The sequence below is a fragment of the Adiantum capillus-veneris genome, chromosome 14 (assembly GCF_014529385.1).
Source record: "Adiantum capillus-veneris isolate H3 chromosome 14, ASM1452938v2, whole genome shotgun sequence".
Classification (NCBI taxonomy): domain Eukaryota; kingdom Viridiplantae; phylum Streptophyta; class Polypodiopsida; order Polypodiales; family Pteridaceae; genus Adiantum; species Adiantum capillus-veneris.
The window spans coordinates 48,285,832-48,293,122 of NC_140944.1; positions in this window are offsets into that span (position 1 = coordinate 48,285,832).

A 7,291-nucleotide genomic window follows, 5' to 3' on the forward strand; every position below is an offset into this window, starting at 1 on the left:
CCACAAAAAGGTTTATAGAAAATTTTCAAGTACTTGACTCTATTGTACGCATCTCACTTATGTATCATGAATGTTTTAATATTGTTTTGTAGGTCATAATATACCACAAGGAATACTCTGAGGAAAATGTAAAGTTCCCTCTGTTTGCAATGAAAGTTATAACAAGATTGTGTGGTGGGTATCCCCTGCCACTGAACGTAGAAAGGCTAATTTTGATAGAGAAATAATTTTCTCTATGCGTCTTTGGCATCGGGTATGGGTGCCAAGCACTCAGAGACCCCTATTTCATGTCCTACAAATATCAGGCTCTGGCGGGAGGAGTTGAAGACCTGAGGAGCTTCGATCAATACAACAACGACTATTTTTGAGGGAAAGAAAATGCTTGATACCTGCAAGGATGCTACCATCAACAAGGGAAAGAGTTCGTCTACGGGACTTGCATATCAAAGAGGTACATAGTAAGGAAGAAGAAGGTGCAACGAAGAGGATAAAAATGATAGGCTCAGGACCACCTTCTGCTGCTCTGAAATCATGATTGTGGCCAGCTCGCATGAATCTCCCCAGCATTTGAGTTTTCCCAGGCCCTTTGCTTTTTTTCTTTGTGGATGTGCTGAAAAGAACGTGTAATTTTTGAATTCTAAAGAAGCTCCTTCTGGCCTTTCTCCATGAATAAGTCGTCTATAAGTCCATTGGTGTAACTCTAATTGGCTATTAGCTTTATCTTTTCCTCCCCAACATCTCGTGTGCTTAAAGTAACCTGTTCTTGCCATGTAGTGAGTCTTTTCCATGCTTTGTGTGGACCATATTGACAATGAGCCGTATGTCTTGGAAAAATATGGACCATGGTTGAACAGTATGTGCTACATTGTAATAAAACAAAATGGTGAGTAGAGTAGAGTTTTAAATATTGGTTGCATATGGAGCATCCTAACTCACCATGTAATGAGTTATATGTTGTCCACCCCACCCTACTAGGTATGCCTTCTTCCAATCCAACAAGGATGCTTGAAATGAGTTGAGCTTAAATTTGTCCCAAGAATGATACTCAATGTAGTGGAAATTTTTATCAAGTGATTTCCACATGTTTTCCTTGTGATTTTGACTTGCCCCCCCCACCAACATTTCCTTTAACCACTCTCTGTAACTATTTCCATTTATTGAATAGGTTTCTCCTATCCTCGCTATCAGAGTCTTTGACCCAAGAAACCTTTTGGCCTTCATGCTGCCTATCGATGCTTTCCTAGATACCTTGTAACGACTTTGAGACATCTTAGGGTCCTGTTCAATTTTGACATTGCCTCCATGCAAACCAATGTCTAAGAGAACTCCCTCTAATGCTTTGTTGACTCTTTTTGACTGATTCTTTGGCTTTAAGGTCCATGAAAAACATATGTACAAATGAACCACATTCTCAATATTTTGCAAAGTGTATGAAGTGTAGTCTACTCAAAGGAATATCAAGCACTAACCTAAAAGATTTATCTTGAAGATGTCTATTGGGAGCTCTACTCCATTGCACACGCTCAAGATATTGTGCATTAGCCATGCAGTATAAGCATGGATTTTCCACAGCTGCACCGTGTGTTATGTTGTGCATGCACTTAAGAGTCTTTTAGTCACTCACCATGTGCCACTCGCCTATATAATCACCAAATCCTTCCATTGAAAGCATGCCTCCATTTCTTTGTTCACTAATGATAGAAGGAGTTTTGTTTTGTCTAGAAATCCAATTGAGGATTTCAGAATTTTCCTTATCAACCTACAATGGAAAATGAGAACACAAAATCAAGAACCAAATATGCAATATTTTTGTTATTATAGAGTGAACTAAGTATACCTGAAATGATTCTACCATTTGAATTTTGTTTTTGGATTGCACGCTGAAGTATCCTGGGTCCTCTATGGTTATTGATGGATCCAAAGCCCAATATAAGCATGGCACTCTCCCTCAAAAGTAACTCACCAAATGTGCTAGACTCTCATGTGTACCTACATCCACTATCATCAACATATGTCTGTGTCTACTCAAGTCTATTCAACGGTCATCACTACAACATCCTGGCCATGCCATGGATAATAGGGCTATTCAATTGTCAAGGAATAGCGGGTACCATCTATGTCCCTATAAATCCTATCGTGAGGATCTCCAACAGGATATACCATAATGCTCATGATTGGCTCAAAACATCATGTGGTTTTCTCTCGTTGATATCTGCATTCACAATCATCAACATAGGTCAATGTGTGCTCCATTATATGTAGTTGCACTATCCTAAGATGTATCTAGGTGTCTAAACAATCATCGAGATGTGCTCTCTCCACAACATAGTATAAGCTGATCGTTAGGGACATGTATGTGCCCTTCAGCTCATCAATAAAGAACTCATTCAAACCATAATGACATCTCTGAATTATGACTACTTGTCATAGTATCGAAGGGTCAATGTTTTCCAAGAAGGTGCCTCTAGTGTAAGAATGTTTATCAAGGTCAACAAACCAAGGCATGACTCCTCTATATCCTAAGAAATGTAGCATAAGCTCAATATGGTACTCTTTGCTTGTCATGGAAATTCTATCATCAAGTGGTACTTGTGTGGTGTCTCTCGATGGTGATCTATATCTCATCAGCACATCCAATGTATGTGATCTAGCAAGCTCAGTGGCCTGTGTGCTCATTATATGTGGTACAGTCTCTCTAGCCTCTCTAGCATGTGTACTTGTAGTAGTCAGGAACATGATGTGGTTGTCTTTGTGCATGGTAACTCTTGCGATGCACTGGTAATGCTCTAGCTCTTATGCTCCATATCTGCCCTCGCCTCTGCCATGCTCTCAATGGATGTCTATCTCCTAGATGATGTGGATGAGGTGGAGGTGATCTAAGTTGTGTCGGCTGTGTAGACGGTGTGAGCGGGATGAAAACACACACAGCGCCTCTATAACGACCCGACACACACTCTTGGGAAGATACACACACACACACTATGGGGCACCACTCGGCTTACACAATACCCCTGGCCGAGACAGGGAACACACCTATGGAGTGAGAGGAGAGAGATTATCCACTTGCCCACTCCACACAGAGACACACACATACACACACACACCCAAAAATTCAGCACAAAAGAGGAGAATTTCTGATGTTTAGATACAAATGAGCTTGGGCCAACACCAATGGGGCAAACAACTCACACAATATGGGTAAAAGATACCAAATACAATCACAAATTGGAGTGGAAGCTTCGCTCTTAGGAGAAACTTACACAGCAAAAACAACATAAAAAGAGTGAGGAATTTGTCAAAATGGACGGCGCCATCGCCTCCGGAACGGCCCAAAACCCCAGTCTACAATGTCAAAGTGCTCAAATCCGACCTCGGATGAGCAGTTTACGGCCAAAACATGCTCCAAAAACCCCAAAAACACACCTACGGCTATTCCTCCTCTCTTCTCCACGTTTTTTCTAGTCTTCTCTCTGTTTTTTCAGTTCCCACACTTAGCTTTATTATTTGGGCACCCTTGGCCTTTTAGATGACCTCAAACGAACCCCGAACAGGCCAAAAACTGACCTTGCAATGCATAGTTGTCACCTTTTTGCATCATCCGCACACCTGGCACTCATTTCTTTTCAATAATGCGTCTCGCAACCACGTGAAGTGGCCCCAAAAAGTGGTCCTAATGATGAACTTTCTGCATAACTCTCACAAGAAAACACCCACGTTGTGTCCGTCCTCATCCGCGTGCAAATATTGACCCCGTTCGCCCTCCTCACGCCACTAGATGCCATCTGACGCACCTGCTTACCTCATGTCGTCGGCCCGTGGATAGCGTCCTCGAGAAGTTTTACGCTCTACCAACTCCTCATTATTATATAGAAAACACATTGGTACTGGTAATAGTGAAAATCTACGCACTATGTACATCCTGTCCTACATGTACACATGTGGGCCCCACGTAACCACCTGGCTTTGGAAATTGGGCAATCCTTTACTTGATGCACCATGCATGTGTATGTACATATGCACAACCCCTTGCTCCAAAAATCTCCTGACATAATTTGCCCCTCCCCTTTCCTGCTAGATCGTTCATGATCAGCAGTAGCAAAGAGAGATATGAGACTCGCCGCATCACAGGTCTCCTCATCTCTCACCAACACTGCTTTATCCACAGACAACTCATCTTGCTCCACCATCATCAATCTAGCATGATACAATTTAAGACGCAATCCATTTACCCTTGACTTATGTAGAACACCATCCAGGTTAGCCAGCTGATATGTGCCATTTGGAAAACACTCCACTACCTTGAAAGGGCCTTCCCACTTAATTTGAAACTTCTTTTGGAAGGTGTTGTCCAGCTTACTGTTGTAGCGCAAAACCAAGTCATGTTTCTTGATACCCTTACTTTTGACCTTTTCATTTATCTTTGCCAAAGCCTTATCCTGTATCTGCCCATAATGCTCCAATGCGCTCATCCTATCCAACTGGACCTCTTGTAACTGCAAGAGCCTCTCTTTGAATGCATCACTAGGCGGCCCAAGCAACTTCTCTAACATCTTGACCGCAGGCAACTCTACCTCCACAGGCAATAGTGCTTCCTTTCCATACACCAAATGAAATGGAGTAAACCCTGTACCTGTCTTCACCGAAGTACGGTAAGCCCATAATGCACTAGGCAATTGCAAATCCCAATTCTTTCCTTGGTGCTCTGTCACTTTAGAAAGAATTTGTACCAACTCACCATTGAATCTTTCATTTAAGCCATTACACTGCAGGGAATAAGGAGTGGTATGCTGGTGCCTAATCTTCATCTTTGTGCATAAGAAGTCTAGCAGTTTAGCTCTAAATCCTGGCCCCTTATCTGAAAGTAGCTCTATTGGCACCCCAAACTTGCAACATATTTCATTATACACAAATTTTGCCACATCCTTTGCAGTGATCTGTTTTACTGCTATAGCCTCTGCCCATCTAGAGAGATAGTCCACTGCCGTCAAGATATAGCTTGTGCCCCTGCTTGTGATAGGTAACAGGCCTATTGCATCAATCCCCCACTTTTCAAACACGTCAAACGCCATAATGGTTTTTCGTAGCTCTGGCTTCAACACTCTCTTCCCAAATGCTTGACACCTATTGCAAGACCTACACCAATGGTGAACATCCTTGTGCAAACTAGGCCATACACACCCTTCTTGCAAAATCTTATGCAAGGTGATCTTTAGAGCAAAATGGCCACCACATGCGCCTTCATGATTCTCTTCCAACACTCTGTAAAGCTCCTCCCACCAAGGTACACGTCTCAACACGAGATCAGTCCCTTTCATGTATAAGACATCACCAATCAATTTGTACCTGTATGCTCTACGCACAAAGCCATACTTCTTAGACTTCTGAATCTCCTTTGGAATGATTCCTGTTAGCAAAAACTCCTCTTCTTGAGCTAAACTTTCCCGGCCATGATAAAGAGGTAAAGTGGTCCTCAACACAAATAGCTCCCCAATCATGCCTTGAGCTGCTTCATGTGCCTCTCCATTTAGAGCACGTTCAATGTGTCTGATGCTCCATGCTTCGAACTTTTTTAACAGTCCTTTAATTCTTAAGCACATTTCCTTCAATGAGGTGTTCTTGCTCTTCCACACACCCAGCACTTGCTTCACCACTAACAAGGCATCACGTTTTATGCTCAACCTTCGAACCCCATGCTTCAAACAAATGTGTAATCCGGCTTCCAGAGTAGCATATTCAGCCTCATTGTTACTATGAACATCCAATTTGAACCCTCTCTTGCATACTAGCTTCCCCTCTGGATCAGAAAGTGCTATACCCCCTGAAGCTGCATCATGGCTCTTTGTGTATGAACCATCAAAGAACAACACATGTGCATTGCTGATCTGTGGCACTTCTTCAACTACCTTTATCACCACCTCTTCCTTAACAATAAGGGGATTCTCCTTGTAGGTCAACAAATCAGCTAGGGTAGCCCTTGTACTATCTTCTACTAGAAAAGAGAACTCAAACTCTTGCAGCTCAATTACCCATTTCTTTACCACATTTGACATGTTAGTACCATTAAGTAACTGTGGCAAAAAGGCATAACTCGTCAAGAAAACAAAAGGCCGTGGTAGCAAGTAATGACGAAATTGTCGACAAGCAAATATTACACTGGCCATCACTAGCTCTACTTTCGAGAACTTTCTCTCCGCTGCCAACTTCACTCGGCTTGCACAATACACTGGCCTCATATAATGGCTGCCCTTCCCCTTTTGCAATAGAATGGCTCCAATGGAATCATCCCCTACCAAGGGATTTAAATAAAAACTTTCTCCCAATCAGGAGCCTACATGGCTGACAAACCCCCTAACACCTCTTTCACCTCTTGAAACACTTCTTCACACTTGTCATCCCATTGCAATGGATCATGCTTTGCCACTTGTTGTAATGGATAAAGAATCTGAGAAGACAATGGAATAAACCTTGCCATGTACTTCACTTTGTGTATAAAGGTTGCCAATTGCTTTGGACTCGTAGGTGATGGAAGAAGAATAATAGACTTAACCTTATCTGGATCAGCCTCAATGCCATTTTCTGACACCATATGGCCCAATAACTTCACCCTTGGCTGTGCTAGATGACATTTCTTTGGATTTAGTTGTCCTCCACATTCATCATATCGAGCGAATACCATCTGCATCTTCTCATGGTGTTCAGCCCTACTGCTATAAACACAGAATTCATCCATAAAAGCTTTAACACAACTACCAATGAATGGTTCCAACACCCAATTTGCTCTCTCTTGATAGAAGGTTGGTCCATTTGAAAACCCAAATGGCAATACTGTGTAGCAATAGCAGCCCCATGGCATAATAAAAGTGGTCTTTGTGCGGTCTTTAAGAGCAATCTTCAATTGAAAATAGCCTGAAAAACCATCACACACACTGTACCTCTCATAACCTACCACTGAATCCAAGATCTGATCGATGAATGGAAGAGGATATGGGTTCTTCTTAGTGGCTGCGTTTAAGGGCTTAAAATCTACACAAATTCTCCACTTCCCATCCTTCTTTGGACTGACTACAATTGGACTCACCCATTCTGTGGTCTCCACAGGGACTATGAACCCTGCCTTCAACAACTTGTCCACCTCTTCTCGCACGGCTTCCATTTGCTTTTGACCCATCCTTCTTAGCCTTTTCCGCACTGGCTTAGCACCTTCTTTCAGCTCTATATGCATCTCTTCACCCTTGAACCCTCTGATCTCTTCATATGAAGTAATGAACAAATCAGGAAAACTAGCCAGCAT